The sequence below is a fragment of the Equus caballus genome, chromosome 7, assembly GCF_041296265.1.
Source record: "Equus caballus isolate H_3958 breed thoroughbred chromosome 7, TB-T2T, whole genome shotgun sequence".
NCBI classification, from domain to species: Eukaryota; Metazoa; Chordata; class Mammalia; order Perissodactyla; family Equidae; genus Equus; species Equus caballus.
In genome coordinates, this window is record NC_091690.1 from 81,630,667 (window position 1) to 81,655,039 (window position 24,373).

The 24,373-nt window shown below is 35.8% G+C and overlaps 1 protein-coding gene across 8 annotated transcripts in view; it reads right to left on the reverse strand.

Moving 5' to 3' along the window:
* Positions 1-24,373, reverse strand: part of SBF2 (SET binding factor 2) — a 466,103-nt gene that overhangs the window by 235,426 nt on the left and 206,304 nt on the right. The gene's annotated exons all lie outside the window — the stretch shown is intronic.

Here is a 24,373-nt window from a genome sequence, read left to right on the forward strand (position 1 = left end):
CCTAAGACTCTCTACCCACTTTCCTTGCTTTATTTTTCTCCACGGCACTTGTTATCATCCAACATATTACGAATTTCACTTATCTTGTTTTTTGGTTTGTCTGTCTCCTCCACTAGAATATGCTCCATGAAGACCAGGACTTCTGTCTGATTTTGCTCACTGGTAATTTCTCAGTTCTTAAACAAGAGCCGGGCACATAACTGATGTTTACTTAATATTTGTTCACTGCATACATGCAGGAATGAATTTCCTTGGAATAGTTTTTGGGGTATTTTACCAAGGGAAGTCTTTTTCCCCCTACTTATGGAGGCCAAGGACTGTGTTTTCTATCTCCTTTGGAGCCCATATAGTTTCTAGTACAGTGAAATACAACTAAGGATTAGATGTCCATGGAATGCACATATCCAAAGGGAACCAGCTGTTTACTTTTTATATGTGTGATAAGGTCCACATGCTCTTGAAAGATTTTCATTTGTTTCAAAGCAAAAGCTAAAATTAGGTTGGTTGGTTTCTGGAATCCTTAGAAATAATAAGAATGTGATGAATATGAATTTACCAAAGATTTCCACACTTAATGAATCATATTCTTCATGGATTACTAACAAATTTGAAATGATAGAAGAATGACTGAAATTCCTGAAAGAGATAAAGCTATCCACATTTTTTTGAGATTGTGATAAATGCCCTAGAGTACCATTAAGAAGTCAACTTGAGTAAGTTAGATAACTATTTCAAAATAAATAATCATTAATCTACTATGACTGAAACACAAAATAGAATGCATTGGTCATTTCTTAAAGCTATTCTTTCATTAAACATTAGCTAGATGGAATAGTTTTTAAGAAGAAAGAAAAAAGGTCCAACATAATATAAATCAATAGTAAGTAAAAACAATTCCATTTTTATTTACATCACTTTTTATTACAGATATTGACTTTTACTTCATAAATGTACTATATAAACCATAAGATGTGGTCATTCTTAATCCCAAAAGCTCTCCTACAAGAATACAATGTCCCAAGTTTAGAGAAAATTCTTATTTCTTTTTTCAAAGCAAAATGTACTACTGCGATAAAAAAAAAAAAATTTAAAACCTGAAAACTATTGATTAGAATAAGGTTTGTTGAAGGAGATGATAATGTGGTGTTTTTGATCAAATTTTTCTATAAATATTTTATCACGTAAGGAAATACTGCCTCTTCTCTATAGCTGCTAAAATATCTTTTGTATAATAATTATTCAATGGGACTGGCTTTATTTGGTTTGTGTTTTACAAAGACAGACTTTCACACATAGAAAAGATGTGAGAAACTTAAAAATAAGCAGGAAATTAAAAACATAGGCTATAAATGTAATAGATGTTATAATAATGCTTTGAAATTTAATATTTTATAGTATAAAACATTTTCACATATTTTATCTCACTTAATATTTACAAGACTTCTTCTAACCTGAGATTATTCCTTGGTTTTAGCAGGTAGCACACAGAGGTCAGAGAAAGCTTCTATGAGAAGGTGATGCTGGAGCTGACATCTAAAATACAATAAGCAACTAGTCTCTTGAAAATTTAAGGGTAGAACATTCCAGACAAAGGGACAGGCAAATGCAAAAGGCCTACAGTAGGAAGGAATTTGGCATATTTTAAGAAACAGACAAGCAGCCAGAATACATAAAACCTAAGTAGCCAGGGGGAATACTATTGCAGAGGAAACTGGAGAGTTAAGTAGGGGCTGGACTATGCAGGGCCTTCAGGCCAGCGTAAGGAGTTTGGATTTTTATACTGAATGTTTTGGGAATCTGGTGAAGAGTTTTAAGCAAGGAGGGTAATCTCAATTCTGTTTTGAAAAGATCACTGATGCTGAATGGACAACAGTTTGTAAGGAGTCAAAAGCAGAAATAGGAAGGCTAGTTAGAAGTCTGTTTGGTAGTTCAAGCAAGATAAATGGTAGAGAGGTAACGGGAGACAAAGAAAAGTAGATGACTGAAGATTTACTTTGGACGTAGAGTCAACAGGATTTGCTGACGTCTATAATGTGAAGGACGAGAGAAATGGAGGAAAAGGGATAACTCTAAGTTTCTGTTTCAACACTTGGATGGATAATAATGACATTTATTGGGATTAGGAAAACTAAAGAAGAAACAGATTAAGGGCTGGGGATGGGAGAAAAGAATGGGGAGCAACGAGGAGACAAAGCACCTTGCATACATTAAAGGTTCCATAAATATGAGTTCCATTCCTCTTTCTACCAGTGTTTTGCCCGTTATATAAGAACAGAACAGGGGCCGGCCCAGTGGAGCAGTGGTTAAGTTCACACGTTCCGATTCTTGGCGGTCCAGGGTCCACCGGTTCGGATCCCAGGTGTGGACATGGCACCGCTTGGCACACCATGCTGTGGCAGGCGTCCCACATATAGAGTAGAGGAAGATGGGCACGGATGTTAGCTTAGGGCCAGGCTTCCTCAGCAAAAAGAGGAGGACTGGCAGTAGTTAGCTCAGGGCTAATCTTCCTCAAAAAAAAAAAAAAAGAACAGGACGGCAAGAAGTTGAAACTTTTTAGTAATAATGGCTATAAAGTCAATTATATCTCAATGAAAAAAAGAAAGCATGGCTATAAAAACAATTTGAAGATAATCATAAATATTATATTGACATGGGAAGATATCAATTTAAAAGCAACAAGTTTAAGTACTATGCAGTGTGTATACCATATATATATATATTTGTATTAAATATGTCTAGGTTTTTAATATGGAGGAGAAAAGGCCTGGAAGGTTATACTACAAAAGATTAGCAGCTGTCTTTGGATCATGGGATTATAGTTGATATATATCATATAAAAATATACACATATCCAGAGAAAAATAATTTACTAAAATGTATTTGTATCATCTTTATAACAAAAAGTTTACAGTTGTAAAAAGTAAATAGTAATATATCAGTATGTGTTTATTTATTAAACACTTACTACACAGTTAGCCACATAGTGGGTGCTACAGAAGGACAAGATACACTCCCTTCTGTCAGTAAATTTATACTTGAACTTAAATGCTAAAACTAACAAAGATGAAATAACAGCAATCAATACAAAACAATACTGCAACATTTTGGAGTTCATATTTAACATGCTTGAGAAACTCTAAGAAGGGAAATGCGTGAGGCCCACAGCAGTGAACTGGGACTTAGAGGATAAACAGAACAGAGGGAAAGGGAAAGGGAAAAGCAGAGATCTAACAATGAGGCAAGTCAAAGTGCCTAGAGAGGTCAAGCTTCGAAAAAAGCAGTATGCTTTGTACTGTGGCCAGCTAACCCTGCCTATTTCATTTTCCTAATTTTAGTCCTTATGCACCTTTAAAATATATGATGATCTAGGGAAACAATAGAAAGAATAAATAAATGGGACTTCATCAGACTAAAGAGCTTCTTCAACGCAAGGGAAAACAGGATTGAAACAAAAAAACAGCCCACTAGTTGGGAAAAAATATTTACAAGTTATTTATCTGACAAAGGGTTAATCTCCATAATATATAAAGAACTCACACAGCTCAACAACAAAAAATCAAACAACTTGATCAAAAAATGGGCAGGGGACATGAAAAGACATTTCTCCAAAGAAGATATATGGATGGCCAATAGACACATGAAAAGATGCTCATCATCGCTGATTATCAGGGAAATGCAAATCAAAACTACACTAAGATATCACCTTACACCTGTTAGAATGGCAAAAATAACCCAAACAAAAAGTGACAAATGTTGGAGAGGTTGTGGAGAAAAAGGAACGCTCATACACTGTTGGTGGGAATGTAAACTGGTGCAGCCACTATGGAAAACAGTATGGAGATTTCTCAAAAAATTAAAAATACAAATACCATATGACCCAGCCATCCCACTACTGGGTATCTATCCAAAGAACTTGAAATCAGCAATTCCAAAAGTCCCATGCACCCGTATGTTCATCGCAGCATTATTTACAACAGCCAAGACATGGAAGCAACCTAAGTGCCCATCAACTGATGACTGGATAAAGAAGATATGGTATATATACACAATGGAATACTACTCAGCCATAAAAAAGGATAAAGTCGTCCCATTCACAACAACACGGGTGGACCTTGAGGGTATTATGTTAAGTGAAATAAGCCAGACAGAGAAAGACGAACTCTGTATGACTCCACTCATAGGTGGAAATTAAACATATAGACAAAGAGAACTGATTGGTGGTTACCAGGGGAAAGGGGGGGTGGGGGGCGGGCACCAAGAGTGAAGTGGTGCACCTATAACATGACTAACAATAATGTAAAACTGAAATTTCACAAGGTTGTAAACTATCATAATCTTAGTAAAAAGTTAAAAAAAAAATATGATGACCTAAATACTAGATTTTTATGCCAGGCATATTTAACTAAAATTCCTTCCCTATGTTGACATTATTAGTTGATAAAATAGATTAATGTGCATTTAATGTGCAATCAATGTTTTAATATAAGAGATATGATAGTGGTAATTTATCAAAGCTTTTCATTTTTGGAATCTTTTATTTCAATAATTCTTACAGCGTATCTTCTCTAAAACACCTTTTACCTTCTAATTAATAGCTAGTGAATAAATCAAAATTAATCATTAAAAATTGAGGACTATGGTCACTGGCACTGAGGTATGTTCCTGCTCATCATTTATATCCAAGACATAATTAATTCAAGTTTCAGTTGTTATACAGTACTCAAGAATTCTTTGGTGTATCTTATAAAATTATTAAGAACATCTAGGACTGACTTAACATGTCAAATTATGAGAAACATTATTAAGCTAATCTTTATCTCTGGAGAAAAAGAGATAATGAGTACAAACTTTTCTGTGAGGTGAGAAAATAGCAGATAAACTTCATGCTTGTTTTCTTTCTAACAAAGTTAACCATCTCAAAATTAGGTTCTCATAAATTTAAAAACATTATTTTGTGAAGAACCATAGTCAACAGACTCTTGAAAGTGCTTTTCCATTATTTGTTAAAATCAGTGAAGAAATAAAAAATGATAAAATATTATTTTTTTTGACTAAACAATTACATCAATATAATTTGGCAAGTTATAAGATCACAGAACTTAAGTTTACCAATTCATAGGTTAAATAAAATATACTTCCCTGGAATCCCTGATGGAGAAGGTCATATGCTGGGCAGAAAGATTAAGATTTCAGGATAATGTCAGCAACATGGCAAAGTAAGCTGTTCCCTTTTTCTCTCTTCCTGTGAATTACAACTAAATGGACATTCACTGACTAACAGAGGACAGAATAATTTGTGACAACAATAACTCAGAAGGGGAAGAGAAAGGGGATGGAACCTGGTTAGGCTAATAGACATAAGATGCTATCAGAAAACGGACTATCTCATCTATGAGATCTTTTATATAAACTTCATGGTAACCACTAACCAAAAAAATCACAGCAGAGCCACAATTCATAAATAAAGAGAAAACTTAGGAAACTATCACAGAAAAGCACCAAACTGAAATGACAGTCAGAAATACAAGGGAAGAGAAACAATGAAAATATAGAACACCTAGAAAACCAGAGATAAAATGGCAGTATTAAGCTCTCATATATCAATAATCACTTTAAATGTCAATGGAATGAATTCTCCAATCAAAAGACACAGAGGAGCTGGATGGATTAAAAAATAAGACCCAACAGGGGCTGGCCCCATGGCCTAGTTGTTAAGTTTAGTATGCTCCACTTCATCAGCCTGGGTTCAGTGCATATGGAACATTCTCAAAGATAGACCATATGCTGAGAAACAAGGCAAGCTTCAATAAATTTAAGAAGACTGAAATCATATCAAGCATCTTTTCTGACTAAAATGGTATGAAACTAGAAATAAACTACAAGAAAAAAGCTGGGAAAGTTACAAACATTTAGAGACTAAAGAACGTGCTACTGAACAAACATTGGATCAATGAAGAAATCAACGGAGAAATTAAAAAATGCCTGGAGAAAAACAAAAATGAAAATGCAACATACCAACTCTTATAAGATGCAGCAAAAGCAGTTCTAAGAGGGAGATTCATACCAATACAAGCCCACCTCAACAAACAAGAAAAATCTCAAATAAGGAATCTTAAACTACACCTAACAGAACTAGAAAAAGAAGAACAAACAAAGCCCAAAGTCAACACATTGAGGGAAATTTAAAAATTAGAGCAGAAATAAATGAAATAGAGACTTAAAAAACAGCAGAAATGATCAATGAAACTAAGAGCTGGTTCTTTGAGAAGATAAACAAAATTGACAAACCCTTAGTAGGACTCACCAAGAAAAAAAGAAAGAAGAATCAAAGAAATAAAATTAGAGATGAAAGAGGAAAAATTACAATGGATACCACAAAAACACAAAGGACTATAAGACAACACTATGAAAAACTATATGCTAACAAATCAGAAAACCTAGAAGAAATGGATAAATTCTTAGATTCATACAACTTCCCCAAACTGAATTGAGAAGAAATAGAGAATCTGAATAGATCGATCACAAGTAAAGAGATTGAAATGGCAATCAAAAATCTCCCAAAAAACAAAAGTCCAGGACCAGATGCCTTCTCTGGAGAATTCTACCAAACATTCAAAGAAGATTTAATACCTATCCGTCTCAAACTATTCGAAAAAATCAAAGGAGATGGAATGCTTCCTAACTCATTCTATGAGGCAAACATTACCCTGATACCAAAACCTAACAAGAGCAAGATAAAGAAGGAAAATTACAGGCCAATATCACTGATGAACACAGACACAAAAATCCTCAACAAATATTGGTAAATCAAATACAGCAATACATTCAAAGGATCATACACCATGATCAAGTGGAATTTATAAAGGGATGCAGGGATGCTTCAACATCCACAAATTAACCAATGTGATACAAGACATTAACAAAATGAGGACTAAAAGCCACATGATCATCTCAATAGAATGCATTTGACAGGATCCAACAGCCATTTGTGATAAAACTTCTTAACGAAATGGGGATAGAAGGAAATTGCCTCAACATAATAAAGGCCATATATGACAAATCCACAGCTAATGTCATTCTCAATGGAGAAAAACTGAAAGCTATCCCTCTAAGAACAGGAAATGGACAAGGATGCCCTCTTTCACCACTCTTATTTAACATAGTATTGGAAGTTCTAGCCACAGCTATCAGGCAAGAAAAAGAAATAAAAGGGATCCAAATTGGAAAAGAAGTGAAACTGTCACTATTTGCAGACGACATGACTTTATATCTAGAAAACCCTAAAGAATCCACAAAAACTTTTAGAAGTAATCAACGAATACAGTCAAGATGCAGGATACAAAATCAACATACAAAAATCAGGTACGTTTCTATATACTAACAACAAACCAGCAGAAAGAGAAATTAAGAATATAATCTCAGGGGCCGGCCCAGTGGCACAGTGGTTAAGTATGCACTGTTCTGCTTTGGCAGCCCGGGGTTCACCAGTTTGGATCCTGGGTGTGGACATGGCACGGCTTGGCAAGCCATGCTGTGGTAGGCGTCCCACATATAAAGTAGAGGAAGATGGGCATGGATGTTAGCTCAGGGCCAGTCTTCCTCAGCAAAAAGAGGAGGGTTGGTGGCAGATGGTAGCTCAGGGCTAATCTTCCTCAAAAAGAAAAAAAAAAGAATATAATCCCATTTCAATTGCAACAAAAAAAATAAAATACATAGGAATAAATTTAACCAAAGATGTAAAAGATCTGTACACTGAAAACTATAAAACGTTGAAAGAAATTGAAGAAGCCACAAAGAAATGGAAAGATATTCCTGCTCTTGGATTGGAAGAATTAACATAGTTAAAACGTCCATACCTTCTAAAGTAATCTATAGATTCATTGCAATCCCAATCAGAATCCCAATGACATTCTTCACAGAAATAGAACAAAGAATCCTAAAATTTATATGGAACAATAAAAGACCCCAAAGCAATCCTGAGGAAAAAGAATGAAGCTGGAGGCATCACAATCCCCGACTTCAAAATATACTACAAAGTTATAGTGATCAAATCAGCCCAGTAATGGTAGGACAACAGACACCCAGATCAATGGCACAGAACTGAAAGCCCAAAAATAAAACCACACATGTATGGAGAGCTAATCTTTGACAAAGGAGCCAAGAACAAACAATGGAGAAAAGAAAGTCTTTTCAATAAATGGTGCTGGGAAAACTGGACAGTCTATTTCCAAAAGAATTAAATTACACTATTATCTTACAAGATACACAAAAATTAACTCAAAATGGATTAAAGACTTGAATGTAAGACCTGAAACCATAAAGCTCCTAGAAGAAAATATAGGCAGTACACTCTTTGACATTGGTTGTAGAAGCATCTTTTCGAATACCGTATCTACTTAAGGAAGGGAAACAAAAGAAAAAATAAATAAATGGGACTTGTTAGATTAACAAGTTTCTGCAAAGCAAAGGAAACCATCAACAGAATGAAAAGACAATCCACCAATTACGAGAAAATATTTGCAAATCATATATCTGACAGGGGTTAATTTCCAAAATATATAAAGAACCCATACACTCAACAACAAGAAAACAAACAACCCAATCAAAAAATGGTCAGAGACGTTCTGCTTCAGTGGCCCAGGGTTTGCCGGTTCAGATCCTGGGTGTGGACATGGCACGGCTTGGCAAGCCATGCTGTCGTAGGCGTCCCACATATAAAAAGTAGAGGAAGATGGGCATGGATGTTAGCTCAGGGCCAGTCTTCCTCAGCAAAAAGAGGAGGATTGGCAGCAGATGTTAGCTCAGGGCTAATCTTCCTCAAAAAAAAGAAAAATGAGCAGAGGTTATGAACAAACATTTTTGGGCTATAATTAACAAGACAAAAAATAACAAATGTTGGGGGCTGGCCCCGTGGCCGAGTGGTTAAGTTCATGCGCTCTGCTGCAGGCAGCCCGGTGTTTTGTTGGTTCGAATCCTGGGTGCGGACATGGCACTGCTCATTAAGCCACGCTGTGGCAGCATCCCACATGCCACAACTAGAAGGACCCACAATGAAGAATATACAACTATGTACTGGGGGGCTTTGGGGAGAAAAAGCAAAAAAAAATAACAAATGTTGGAAAGGATGTGGATAAAAAGGAACCTTCATACACTGTTGGTGGGAATGCAAACTGGTGCAGCTACTATGGAAGACAGCATGTGGATTTCTCAAAAAATTAAAAATAGAAATGGCATATGATCCAGCTATCCCACTACTGGGTGCTTATCCAAAGAACTTGAAATCAACAATTCAAAAAGATTTATGCACCCATGTGTTCACTGCAGCATTATTCACAATAGCCAAGAGATGGAAGCAACCCAACTGCCAATCAACTGATGAATGGATAAAGAAGACTGGATATATAGATGCAATGAAATACTCCTCAGCCATAAAAAAGGACAAAATAGTTTCATTTTCAACAACATGGATGGACCTTGAGGGTATGATCTTAAGTGAAATAAGCCAGAGAAAGACAAACACCACATGATTTCACTCTGATGTGTCAGATAAACAAACACATGGATAAAGAGAACGGACAGTGGTTACCAGAGGGGAAGGGGGTTCGGGGTTGGCAAAAGAGGTGAAGGAGCACACATGCATGGTGATGGATAAAAATCAGACTATTGGTGGTGAGCATGATGCAGCCTATACAGAAACTGATAAATAATAATGTACACCTAGTTTACACAATGTTATAAACCATCATGATCTCCATAAAATAATTGAAAAAAAAATATTTCAGCTTTATTTTCTTAAAGAATACATGTTGAAACCTTGTTTAATGATTATGTAATACGGCATACTGAAACATTCCATAAAGAAATAGGGGGGTCGGCTCTGTGGCCGAGTGGTTAAGTTCACATGCTCCACTTTGTGGGCCCAGGGTTTCACCGGTTCAGATCCTGGGCGTGGATATGGCACCACTCATCAAGCCATACTGAGGTGGCATCCCACATGCCACAACTAGAAGGACCCACAACTAAAAACACACAACTATGTATTGGGGGGCTTTTGGGAGAAAAATAAAATCTTAAAAAGAAAAAAAAGAAATAGAACATCTGCCTATAAACAAATACCAACAATAAATTCTAGCAATGCACATTCATCTAAAAGTATGCCTTATTCAGATGACTAGGAACAGTATTCTGTGGATTATAATTTGGGTGGAAATTTTAAAGTATATCTACTATAAGCAAAATTAAAATATATCTCTAAAATCAGATAGAGTTAACATGATAAAACAATAAAATACTAGCGGGCAACTACTTAATTTTACAAACTAGCAATTTGATGCCCAGAGAGATAAAATAACTTGCCAAGATCATCCAGCTCATTAAAGGTATACTGGAGATTAACAAGTCAAGTCTGCTAACTCTGGGACTAGTTCTCTTTCCATTCTCTTGAATTCTTATATACAACCTTTACAAGAAATACTTTCAAAGAAATTGCTTAGAAGAGATGACATATGAGAAAGTCAAACTGTAAATCTGGAAAGAAGTTCAGATCTTTTTTTCTCTTAAGTATATTTGCATGTAATAACACCACTTCTGTTAAATGAAATTAGTAATAACAATACACATTTTCTACTGCAGCCCTCTTTAGTATAAAATTGTCAAAATTTAAGAAAAGGCATTTAATGTTGAAGGACTTTGGGAATCTGTTCTCAAAAGTTTCTCCTGTTTTTTTAATGTCTCATATAACTTTAAGCATGTAATATTAACTAATTATAGCTAATTCAGTGAAAGTTATTCTCTACAAAATGCATCTGTAAGGAATGCCCAGAGGACTGTTAAGATTCAGCATTCTGTCCGTTAGCCAATCCTCGTTTTAAGAAGGGGGAAAGGGCAGACAGAAGTCTTTCATAAAAAGCATAATCTTCATCATTTTATACTGTAAGGAGAGTCCCATGTGAATGTCTGCATATGTTGCAAATTAGCAAACTACAGAATAAACTCAGGATATATAAGTCCTCTAATTTTTTGTGCCTGTTTGAATTATGTTACTTATGCTACTTTTCACCAGACTCTCTTTGTTGAATAAGGTCCAAGGATCAGTCTATAGAAAACTATCAAAGATATGCTTACTAGCAAGCCGAGTTCCTACACTTCTCTATTCATAATTTGCAATTTAGTGAGGTTATCGTTGACAAAACCCTCCTTGAAGGAATCAAGATTTTTCCAAAGAGATATTCATCACAGTGTTATTCACAATATTGACAAGAGGAAATAAATGTTCATCAGGAGATGGACTAAATATATCCATATGGTCGATTAGTATGTAGATATTAATTATATCTGTAAAGTTTTAGTTAAAAAAAACACCTTACTCTCAACAGAAAATGTCAAACTATTTTTTTTCTGTCCTCTTATTTTTCTCTCAATATATTCTAAATTTTCTACACTGAGCACAGTTTAGTTTGATAACCAAGGGAGGGGAAAGAGAAACAAACAAACAAAATGACTGGGTTATTTTTCAGATAAATCTATCAAAACGTTTTGTATGTGACTTCCTCCACTGCTCCAAGTTTTCCCATCAAGGGATCAGTTTAGAAATCCACTTTTCTTACTTCATCTTCCAGGTAGATTTGCCAATCATTTGGAATTGTTGCATTTTATTATGAGCATTTAAATTTATTTTGTTTTCTTACAAAGCTCAACAACTGTTTAAATAATGTTTGTTAAAATGTTCAGATTCCACTGATTTGTAATGTTTCCATTGTTAGATATTCATAATAATTAAAACCAATTGTGGTCTTATTCTTGACACTTATTCTCGAGCCACTGATAGAACCTTTGCAGCCTCGTGGTACATGTTTTAGTATTTGATATCGGTACTCGGTCTTTGGAGGCAGATAGATTCAAGCTGTTCGACTTAGTACCTGAATGCCCCTGGGTGAGTCTTTTAGTCTTATCTATAAAATGGGAACGTCAAAACGTACCAGGTGGTGTTCTTGTGAGAATAAACCAAAATAAACTACATGTGAATTAAATAAAATGGAATAAAATAAAGTGTTGTAAAACTTTTAGCATAGTGGCCGGAACATAAGCCTTAAATGTATCATAAGCACTAAAATCTTTTTTCCTATCCAGAAGTTTTTTGCCTGGATTGCTCTTTTTCTTTCCCTTACTCTAAGTCTTAGCTCTTGTGTTTTAAATGTCCACTGAGTCCCTTAAACTCTGTAAGACTTATTCCAGCTGCCCCGTCTTCAATTATTAACTCCTTCACTGAACTGTTCAGTACTTAGCATAAGGTACTTTGCAATGTCCTTATACTTAAGTTTTAAGTTTTGATTTTGCCTCCCAAGCTAGATTTTAAGCCGACTAAGATAAAGAGACATGCCTTCTGTGTATGTCCCTCTTAATTTCTCATCTTACTTGCCCAAAGTACCCACATTCACTCCACCCTTCTTCGATGACATTCTGTTTGTGGAGATACCAAATATCTTTACTGCAAATTGCATCTTTGCTGTTGGTTCATAAACACATTTATAGACACATTAAAAGACTTTAAAATGATACAACTAAATAAAAAATGTGGATAGGTCTATCATTTTTTTAAGATAAGCTATAAAAAAGCAACCTCACATCTATCATACTTTACTGATTTCTTAAAAAAATTTACAATCACATTGCCTAGTTGAGTAATTTTGGAAATATGTTATCAAAAGTTTAATGCCAAAATTTTGCTTGATTTTTTTGACGGTGTTACTGTATCTTGGAAAGATAAGAACCAATATTTTTAAAGTTGCACAATTATACTTTGGATGGTGTGTGTCCCTAAGTTCCTCCTCTTCAGGCTTCCAAATAATGTGTCATAGTATATTTGGTATGAAATAATTCACACCAAACAAGAATTAAAAGATCTATTTTTGAACTGATGATATGATCCAAAAATAAAAGAAAAACACATTTTTTAAAAAAGACATAATTAAGTGTTCACACTGAAAATGGGAACAACATTAATGACGACCTAGAAAGGAACATCATCTGGGTTTTAATGTTATTTTTTCTAAGTTCTATCTCATTGTTTGTACCAGTTTTGGGACCAGTTTAATGCCAAAAAACATTAACTTTCTGTTCGGAGCACAGAAAAGCTGTCACATAATTCTAACTAATGCCTATTACCTAAGTGCAGCTATATAGAAGCCAGAATTCTTACAATTTATTTACATTTTCAGAATCTTGGAAAAACTTGTAAGAGGCAGACTCTAACCTTCTGTAGGTTGACTGTAAAACTAAATAAATTATAATTTTTTGGCCCACTTAAAATGGCAAATGGGAAAACATCTGACCTTAAAAAGACAAATAACTTTTTAAACATTGATTCCAAATACAAAGAACCTAGATCTTAGTTTCAAATATTATTCCCTACTCAAATGAGCCAGGGCTCCTTAGAGGAATAGCTGATTTCAAGGCAAAGAAGGAATAAGATGAGCCTGGATCAGCTTGTTATGACAGAAAGTTAAAAAAAAAAAAAAAGCTTAAAAAGAACATGATGGGGCCTTGTCACAAGAATACAGGAACCAACCTAAAGGGGTGCCCACTGGTCAAATCTAGGACAATTCGCACATTAAAACAATGAAAATCATTGATTATATACCATTAGGAAAAAAGAAACTAGAATACATGAGTCTATGGCTCAAAGAGATAGACAAGACAGGAAAGCTCTTGCCTATAGTAAAATGTCAACTGCTGACTGGTAAAGGTAGAGGATATGTGGAGTTGGAAATAACCATTTCGCAACCATTATAACAAAAACTGGCACAGGCAAGAATTAGTCACTAAATGCTAAATGTAGGGGGGCCTGATTAATGAGTAAGAATATTTGCATAGTCTTAAAGTGTCTTCCCACAGATTGCTTCTTAGTTGCAAATGAAAAAATAGCAACTATAAAATGGAGATAACTGACAATCACCTGACCAGGTTACCAAAATTAACATCATCAGTAGGGGGCAGATAGACTTCATATACCTCCTGATGTGCACCCTTAGACAGACACCCTTATAAGGAACACACTTCCTATTCCAAATGTTGGTAGTATGTCAACTGCTGATGTGTAACCTGAATCCAAAGATAAGAGATATCAGAGAAAAAATAAAATGATAAGAATTCTATTAAAAAGGGGCATAGGGATCTGTATTATTAAAAAAAATTATTCTTTCCTCAACAATGAAAGGTTGAGCAACTATTCCAGATGAAAAGAGACAAAAGAGAAATGATAATTAAATTCAGTACATGATTTTAAACTGCATTGTGTACTGGAGGACAAAAAACATGCTATAAAGGACATTATTAGATTAAATGACAAGATTGAAATATGAATGGTGGATTAAAAGTATAATATTGCTGTTAAATTTCTATAAAGTACTGATAACCATACTATGTTTATGTAAGAGACTATACTTATTCCTATGAAACACACACTGAAGACTTTAGGGCAAAGGAAGATGACGCATGCAAATTTCTCTCAAATGGTTCAGAAAAAAATTTGTGTGTGTGTGTGCGTGTAAGGAGAAAGAGGGAGTGAGGTAGGGAAAGAGGGATTGATTATAATAATATTATTTATGATAATAAAGAAATGATACAAAATATTAAAAACAGGTAAATATGGATAAAGTGTACATAGATGTTTACAATATTCTCAGAACTTTTATGTCAGTTTGAAATTATTTCCAAATAAAAAGTTTGAAAAATATCCAAGAATTACTAGAACCTCTTCATAAATACCTGAAATAATGTCTTCTTGTATTGCTTTCTGCCAGTTTATCTGGGTTCCTAGAACTTCTTTACACTTGCTATATTGTCTTTTTTTTCAGCTTTATTGAGGTATAATTGACAAAACTGTAAGATATTTAGAGTGGTGATTGGATGTATGGATACATTGTGAAAGGATTCCATCAACTAGTTAATTAACATATCACCTCACATACTTATCTCTTTTTTTTGATGAAAATTTACTCTTTAGCACATTTAATTATGGAATACAGTGTTATCAACTATAGTCACCATGTTTTACTGTAGATCTTCAGACCTTTATTCATCTTCTAGCTGAAAATTTGTACCCTTTACCAACCTCTCCCTATTTCCCCAAACCCTTAGGCCCTGGCAACCACCTCTCTCTATTTCTGTGAGTTTGATTTTTTTTTTTTTAAGATTCCACATATGAATGATACCATGCCATATTTCTCTCTCTCTTTCTGGCATATTTCACTGAGCATAATGCCCTCAAGGTTGATCTATGTTGTTGTAAATGTCAGTACTTCCTTCTTTCTCATTGCTGAATAATATTCCATGATATATATGTATCACATGATATATATATCAATATATGTATCACATCTTTATCCATTCAACCATTGATGGACACTTAGGTTGTTTCCGTATCTTGGCTATTGAGAATAATACTGCAATGAACATGGGAGCGCAGATATCTCTTTGATACTGTTTTCATTTCCTTTGGATGTACACCCAGAAGTGGGACTGCTGGATCATATGGTAGTTCTATATTTAATTTTTTGAGGAACTTTCATACTGTTTTCCATAGTCATTGAACCAACTCACATTCCCACCAATGGTGCATAACAGTTCCCTTTTCTCCAGAGTCTTGCGAATAGTTACCTCTTGTCTTTTTTATAATAGCCATTCTTACAGATGTGAGGTAATAGTTTGGTTTTGATTTGCATTTCCCTGCTTATTAGTGATGTTGAGCACCTTTTCATGTACATGTTGGCCATTTATATGTTTTCTTTGGAAAAATGTCTATTTAAGTCCTTTGCCCATTTTTCAATTGGATTGTCTGTTTTTTTGCTATTGAGTTGTATGAGTTATTTATATATTTTGATATTAACCCCTTATCAGATATATGATTACAAATATTGTCTCCTATTCTGTAGGTTGCCTTTTGATTTTGTTGGTTTCCTTTGCTGTGCGGAAGCATTTTACTTTCATGTAGTCCTACTTGTTTAGTTTTGCTCTTGGTGTCAAATCTAAAAAGCACTGCCAAGACCTTCATCAAGGAGCTTACTCCATAAGTTTTCTTTTAGGAGTTAATTTGGTTTTAGGTCTTACATTCAAGTCTTTAATCCATTTTGAATTTATTTCCGTATATGGTGTAACATAAGGTTTTGTTCTTTTGCATGTGGCTATCCAGTTTTCCCAACACCATTTACTGAATGGATTATCCTTTCACCATTGTATATTCTTGGCTCCACTGTTGCAAATTAATTGACTATAAATGCATGAGTTTATTTCTGGACTCTGTATTCTGTTCCCTTGATATATGTGTCTGTTTTTATGCCAATAGCATACTGTTTTGATTACTTTAGTTTTGTAATATACTTTGAAATGAGGAACTGTGATGCTTCCAACTTTATTCTTCTTTCTCAAGATTACTTTGGCTATTTGGGATCTTCTGTGGTTTCATATGAATTTTAGAATTGTTTCTCTTTGGGTGAAAAATGCCATTGGAATTTTGATAGGGATTGCATTTAATCTGTAGACTTTTTAGTATGGATATCTTAACATTATTGTTTCTAGTCCATGAGCATGAAATATCCTTCCATTTATTTGTATCTTCTTCAAGTTCTATCATTAATGTCTTACAGTTTTCAGGGCATAAATCTTTTCCCTCCTTGGTAAAGCTATTCCTAGGTAACTTATTCTTTTTCATGCAATTATAAATGGGACTGTTTTCTTAGTTTTTATTTTTGATAGTTCGTTGTTAGTATATAGAAATGCAACTAACTTTTGTGTGTCAATTTTGTATCCTGCAAGATTACAGAATTTATCAGTTCTAACATTTTTTGGTAGTCTTTAGAGTTTTTATATATACTATCATATCATCTGCAAATAGAGACAGTTTTACTTCTTCCTTTCTGGTTTTGATGTCTTATACTTGCTTTTCTCGCCCAATTTATCTGGCTAGGACTTCCAGTACTATGGTGAATAAAAGTGGCAAGAGTAGGGCCAGCCCTGTGGCTGAGTGGTTAAGTTCACATACTGCTTCAGTGGCCCAGAGTTTCACCAGTTTGGATCCTCGGCACAGACCTAGCATCACTCATCAAGCCAAGCTGAAGTGGCGTCCCACATATCAGAACTAGAAGGACCTACAACTAGAAGGTACAACTATGTATTAGGGGGCTTTGAGGAGAAGAAAAAAAAAGAAGAAGATTGGCAACAGATGTTAGCTCAGGGCCAATCTTTAAAGAAAAAAAAGTGGCAAGACTAAGAAGTGACTTCTATTGGATCTTATGGGAAAAGCTTTTAGCTTTTCACCATTGACTATGATGTTAGCTGTGGACTTTTCATATATGGCCTTTATTATTTTGAAGTATGTTCCCTCTATACCCAGTTTGTTGAGAGTTTTATTATCAATGGATACTGAATTTTGTCAAAAGCTTTTTCTGCATTTATTAAGATCATACGATTTTTATCCTTAATTTTGTTACAGTGATATGTCACATCATTGATTTGCATGTCAAGCTATCCTTCCATACTAGGAATAAACCCCATTTGGTCATGGTGTATGATCCTTTTAATGTATTGTTGAATTCAGTTTGCTAATATTTTGTTGAGGATTTTTGCACCGATGTTCATCAGGGATATTGGCCTGTGTTTTCTTTTTCATGGTGTCCTTGTCTGATTCTTGTATCAGGGTAACGCTGGCCTTGTAATATGAGTTTGGAAGTGTTCCCTTCCTCTTCTATTTTTGGAAGAGTTTGAGAAGGATTGGTATTAATTCTTCTTTAAATGTATGTAAATTGACCAGTAAGGCCATTTGGTCCTAGACTTCTCTTTAGTGGGAGGTTTTTGATTCCTGATTCAATATCTTCACTAAGAATTGGTCTATTCATATTTTATATTTCTTCATGATTTAGTCTTGGTAGGTTATATGTTTCTAGAAACATCTATTTCTTCTAGGATGTCCAATTTGTTGGCATGTAATCCTTCATAGTAGTCTCTTATGATCCTTTGTATGTGTGTGGTATCAGTTCTAATGTCTCCTATTTCATTTCTAATTTTGAGTCCTTTTTCTTTTTTCTTGACGAGTCTAGCTAAAAGTTTGTCAATTTTGTTTGTCTTTTCAAAAAGATAGCTCTTAGTTTCACTGATCTTTTCTATTGTCATTTTACTCTCTATTTTACTTATTTCCACTCAGATATTTATTTCTTTCCTTCAACTAACTTCAGGCTTAGTTTGCTCTTTTTCTAGTTCCTTAAGGTATACACTTAAGTTGTTTCCTGGGAAGCTGCCATTTTTCTTTATGCAGGTGTTTATCACTACAAACTTCCCCCTTATTTCTACTTCTGCTTCATCCCATAAATTTGGTATGTTGAATTTCCGTTTTCATCTGTCTCAGATTTTTTTAATTTCTCTTTTGGTTTATTCTTTGACCCATTGGTTGTTCAGTAACATGTTGTTTAATCTTCACATATTTGTGAATTTTCCAGTTTTCTTCTTGTAATTGATTTCTAGTTTCATACTTTCGTGGTTGGAAAAGAAGCTTGGTATGATTTCAGTTTTCTTAAATTATTAAGACTTGTTTTGTGCCCCAACATATGATCTATCCTAGAGAATGTTCCATGTACACTTTTGAAGAATGTGTATTCTGCTGCTGGTGGACGGAAGGTTCTGTACATTTCTGTTATGTCCATCTGGTCTAACATGTCATTTAAGCTCTATTTTCCTATTGATTTTCTGTCTGGATGATCTATCCATTGCTGAATGTGTGGTACTGAAATCCTATGCTATTACTGTATTGCTGCCTTCAGGAAAAAACAGATCTGAAGATCTGTTAATATTTGCTTTATGTATTTAGGTGCTCTGATGTTGGGTGTACAAATATTTAAAATTGTTAAATCCTCTTGATGAGATGACTGCTTTATGATTAGATAATGACCTTTTTCATCCCTTATTACAGTTTTTGGCTTGAAGTCTTTTTTTTTTTTTTTTGGAGATTTTATTGTTTTCCTTTTTCTACCCAAAGCCCCCTGGTACATAGCTGTATATTCTTAGTTGTGGGTCCTTCTAGTTGTGGCATGTGGGATGCCGCCTCAGCGTGGTTCGATGAGCCCCGCCATGTCCGCGCCCAGGATTCGAACTGATGAAACACTGGGCCGCCTGCAGCAGAGCGTGCGAACTTAACCACTCGGCCACGGGGCCAGCCCTGGCTTGAAGTCTATTTTTGTCTGATAAGTACAGCTACTCTACCTTTCCTTCGGTTTCCATTTGCATGGAATATCTTCTTCAGTCCCTTCACTTTCATTCTGTATGCATCCTTAAGACTGAAGTGAGCGGTAAGTAGCATATAGTTGGATTTTATTTCCTTATCTATTTAGCCATACTATGTCTTTGGATTGTAGAATTCACAGTCCATTTACATTTAAAGTAATTATTGATCAGTCTGTACTTAACTGTTGCCATTTTTTAAATTATTTTCTGGCTGTTTTGTAATTCCTTTGATCCTTCTTTCCTCTCTTACTCTCTTTTTTTGTGATTTGATGATTTTCTGTAGTGGTATGCTTAGATTCCTTTTTCTTTGCCTCCTGTATATCTACTAGAGGTTTTTGCTTTGTGGTTACCATGAGGTTTACATAAAACAACTTACAACAGTCTATTTTAAGTTTATAGCAAGTTAACTTTGAATATATTATAAAGCTCTACATTTTTACACTCTCCATTTTATGTTTTCGATGTCACAATTTACACCTTTTTATGTTGTGTATCCATTAACAAATTACTGTAGTTATAGTAATTTTACTACTTTTCTCTTTTAATCTTCATATTAGCTTTATACATGATTAAACCACCAGCTTTTCAACATTAGATTACTCTGAAATTTACTATATATTTACCTTTACAAGTGAAATTTATACTTTACATTTTCCTGTTATTAGTTAGCACCCCTTCATTTCAGCTTTAAAAAGTCCGCTTAACATTTCTCATAAGGCTGGTCTACTGGTGATAAATTCCTTTAGCTTTTGCTCATCTGAAAAACTCTCTCTCCTTCAATTCTGGTTTTTTTGTTTGTTTGTTCTGTGAGGAAGACTGGCCCTGAGCTAACATCTGTTGCCAATTGTCTTCTTTTTGCTTGAGGAAGACTGTTGCTGAGCTAACATCTGTGCCAATCTTCATCTATTTTATGTGAGATGCCGCCACAGAGTGGCTTGATGTGTGGTGCTAGGTCTGCACCTGGGATCTGAACTTGCAAACCCCAGGCTGTTGAAGCAGAGTGGGTGAACCTAACCACTAAGCCAACGGCCAGATCCTCTCTTTCAATTCTGAAGGACAATTCCATGTGGAGTATTCTTGGTTGGCAATTTTTTCTTTCAAAACTTTGAATACATCACCACTCCCTTCTGGCCTGCAAGGTTTCTGCTAAAGAATCTGCTCATAGTCTCACAGGGGTTACCCTTTAAGAACAAGTTGTTTTTCTCTTGCTGCTTTTAAGATTCTCTCCTTGTCTTTAACTTTTGACACTTTAATTATGTGCTGTGGTGTGGGTCTCTTAGGGTTCATCTTGTTTGGATCTCCCTGGGTTTCCTGGATCTAGATGTCTGTTTTCTTCTCCAGATTAGGGAAGTTTTCAGCCATTATTTCATCAAAGTTTTCTGTCCCTTTCTCCCTCTCTTCTCCTTCTGGGACCCCTGTAATGTGAATGCTAGTCTGCCTGATATTGTACCATAAGTCCTATAAACTATCTTCATTCATTTATATTATTATATTATATATTATATTTATTATATAACTATAAACTATCTTTATTCATTTTCATTCTTTTTTCTTATTACTGTTTTGATTGGGTGATTTCCACTGCCCTGTCCTCAAGTTCACTAATCCCTTCTTCAGCTTCATCTAGTCTATTATTGAATCCCTCTATTGTATTTTCCAATTCAGTTATTGTATTTTTCAGCTCTGTGACTTCTATCGGTACCTTCTGATATTTTCTATTTCTTTGTTGAAATTCTCACTTTGTTCATTCATTCTTCTCTTGAGCTTGGTGAGCATCTTTATAACCATTATTCGGAACTCTTTATCAGGTAAATCACTTATCTCTAGGTCATTAAGGTCTTTTTTCCTGAGGTTTTACCTTGTTCTTTCACTTGGAACATATTCTTCTATTTCTTCATTTTCCTTGACTCTCCGTGTTGGTTTCTGTGCATTAGATAAAACAGCCACCTCTCCTAGTCTTGAAGGAGTGGCCTCTTGTAGAAGATGAAACTTATCGTTTAAGCGTGCCCTAGCTCTTGGTTGGGCAAGCTCTCAACCTTTGTGCTCTCAAAGTTCTGTGATTGTACAAGCAGCATGGTTTACTCTTAGTACTCCTGGCAGCTGAAGGTGTGCCAAGACATGTCAGTGTCTAAAAGGGGAGGATCTCAGTCAGCACCTAGATTCATGATAACTGAAGTCTCAGACAGCAGCTTTTAATATATGCAAATATCCCTTTTTCAGTGAAAGACTTGGAGATGGGTGTTTCTGTATGCTCTCTTTGCACTGAGCCCTGGAGGGGATAGCCAGTGAAGAATTTTGTTTGCTATAGTCCTGTTGGTCTGGAGCTCAAGCCCTGCTGTCCACCAGAGCCAAGGGATTAAAGGGGTGCATTCCTTGGGTGGCAGCTGCAAAACCTGGGGTGCCAGAGTGCACAGCTCCTTCCAATGAGAAAGCAGGGAACTGGAGTGGGCCAGAGAGAAAATGTGGAGACAGCACCTGCTGGCCTCCTTATTCTCTGGGAAAGACCAGAATCAGGCCCTAGATGCGAGCTACACTGGAAACCTGACCCAGGAAGCAGCTTTTAAAGTATGCAAATAGGGCTTTTTCAGGGAAAGAATGGGAAAAGGATGTTTCTCTCTGCTCCCTCCATGTTGAGCCCTGGGGGGATAGCCTCATCGAATCCTTTAAGAACTCTTTCTTTGTTTGCTATAGTCTGGTGGGTCTTGTGGACATAAGCCCTACTGGCTTTCAGAGATAGGTGTCTTGGGGGCCCAACCCTCAGGTGGAAGTCTTAAAAGCTGGGGGCTAGATGTTGGGTCCAAACCCTTTGATACCGGCTCAACACAAGGTTGACATAAGAGAAGCCATATTGTAGAAAAGAAACTATATTGTAACTTTAAATGACCTCTGACTAACTAGCCCAGACATGCTCTATAGATTTTGTGGCCCCTCTCAGCTGCTTTAAGGTGATAACTTGTGTTCTTTTGAGTTCCTTAGGAATGTGATGACGCCCCCCCCCCCCCCCCCCTCCGGCAGAGAGCCTATGCTGATAGTCATCATCAAGGACAACTGAAAGATCAGCGTATAGGGCAGCTGCTCCATTCTCTGATGCATATCCAGTAAAAACAAAGGACTATCAGGAACTGGGACCAGATGTCTGCCCCACCCAGAGACCAGCCACCACTCCCACCTGGATACTGGCCCCATACGTAATTGGCCTGTAGTCTTTGTTCTGTGAGATGATTCTTTCGGACGTGAGTTGGCCATCTTCCCTCTTGCTAGCAAGCTGTAATAAAGTCCTTTGTCTCCTACCACCTGCCTCCTGACTATTGGCATGTCTTGCGGCAGGCAGACAAGCCCACTTGGGTGGTAACACCTTCACGCCTCAGGGAGAAGCTGGGAGTTATAACTTCCTTCCCAAATGCATGTCACTGTCCTGGATGTGGGGTTTATGGCGAGAGTGTGTCTCAGCCTTTCCTACTCATTTCACTGTGAGTGCTTTCTCATTTGCCTGATGTGTAGGAGTTGCTCAGCTAGTTTTTGGATTTCTTTCAGAGGGAACCATTCTGTGTGTAGCTGTAGATTTGGTATGTCCATGAGAGGAAGTGAATTGAGGAGCTTCCTATGTGACCATCTTGGACTAGACCCCACCTTAATGTATTACTTTTCTGTTGGTTTATTTGGGGCAAGAGGAGTTGGTAATTAAGGAGAGAGAAAGGGGAACCTAAATAATCACAATTAGTTTCAGTAGACAATTCTTTGGAATTGTTAAGAGGTACCCTCAAGAACATGGAAATAAAAGAAAATATTGCATTCTCAATACTTAAATATTAAAGATCAATATAGAAATGAAAGGTCACCTAAAAGAGATAGAGATGTTCTTGGCTGGAGAGCACTCTTTCTTATTTAGACTGAATTGATCCAATGGGAATTTGATCAGCTATTTGTTGGCAACATCCACCCAAACACTATCCAGGACAGAGATGACTACAGTCATAGACTTTTAACTTTTCTGTCCCCATTGACAACATAATCTCTAATTTCAAACAGCAACAATGGTCTATGTTAATCTGGCAGCTATTAAATATTTGACATAAAATATTCTTTAGTTTGATTCCACAATCAAAATGCTTCTGATTTTTATATGGCTTCTCACAAAGATCTGACAAGGAATGTGCTGATAATGAATATTTTGTTCTTTCTAACCCTGGAAATTAATAGACTAGCATGCTGCTTTTAATACATCACTAATGAGCTTGGATAATGTGAGTCTGTACCATGAAAGGTGATTTGCCTCCTCTTATACAGAAAAATCAAACTTCTGCATCTAGAAAATTCAGATCTTGGAGTTATATTAAACTAACCAAAACAACAAATGCTCCTTTGTCAGGCCATTTCAGAAAGCAATCCTTTTCCCCAGTGGTGAAATACATTCGTCTGCATCCAGCAGAAAGTACAGCAGATAATGCAGACTGGGTCACTCAAAATCCTCCCAACTCTCTCATAGTTTCCTTCTTACACCACAGAGCCTTGAAAGCAAAACAAACAAATAACAATAACAAAAAAGTTGTTTTTCTAATTCCTTTGCAGGGGGGTGGAATCTGCATGCAATCTGACTTCCAGAAGGAAACCACCCACATGAGACAAAGCAGAAGTCACCAGTGCGAGACAGTGGCTGAACATAGGAGACTGAATTTTTCAGGGTAACAATTGTGAAGGTTGTTAGTGTCTGGTACCCAGTCTCATCAGTGCCACGTAGTCAAAGGTAGCAAAAGTCTGGTTTCTACTAGAACAGCCCTAAGCTAGGTAGTTCCTATTACCCAGAATTGGTTCCCTGCTCACCCCTCACCCATGAAATTACATAAACTACCCAATACATTGTGATAAATCCTTTTCCATATAAACTAGGAAAGTACATCCAGTTGTCTGAAACTAACAACCCCAATTAATTCTCTTAAAGACCCAGTATTTTTAATTTCTATGGTTCTAGCCTATGAATTTCGGTTCCATCATGTTGATACTACACCACTACTAATAATGAGTTGACATTTACTTGGGTGCTTAAAGATTAATATCATGACTTGTGATAAGTGATTTACAAACATTTTGATTAAATGCTCTACGT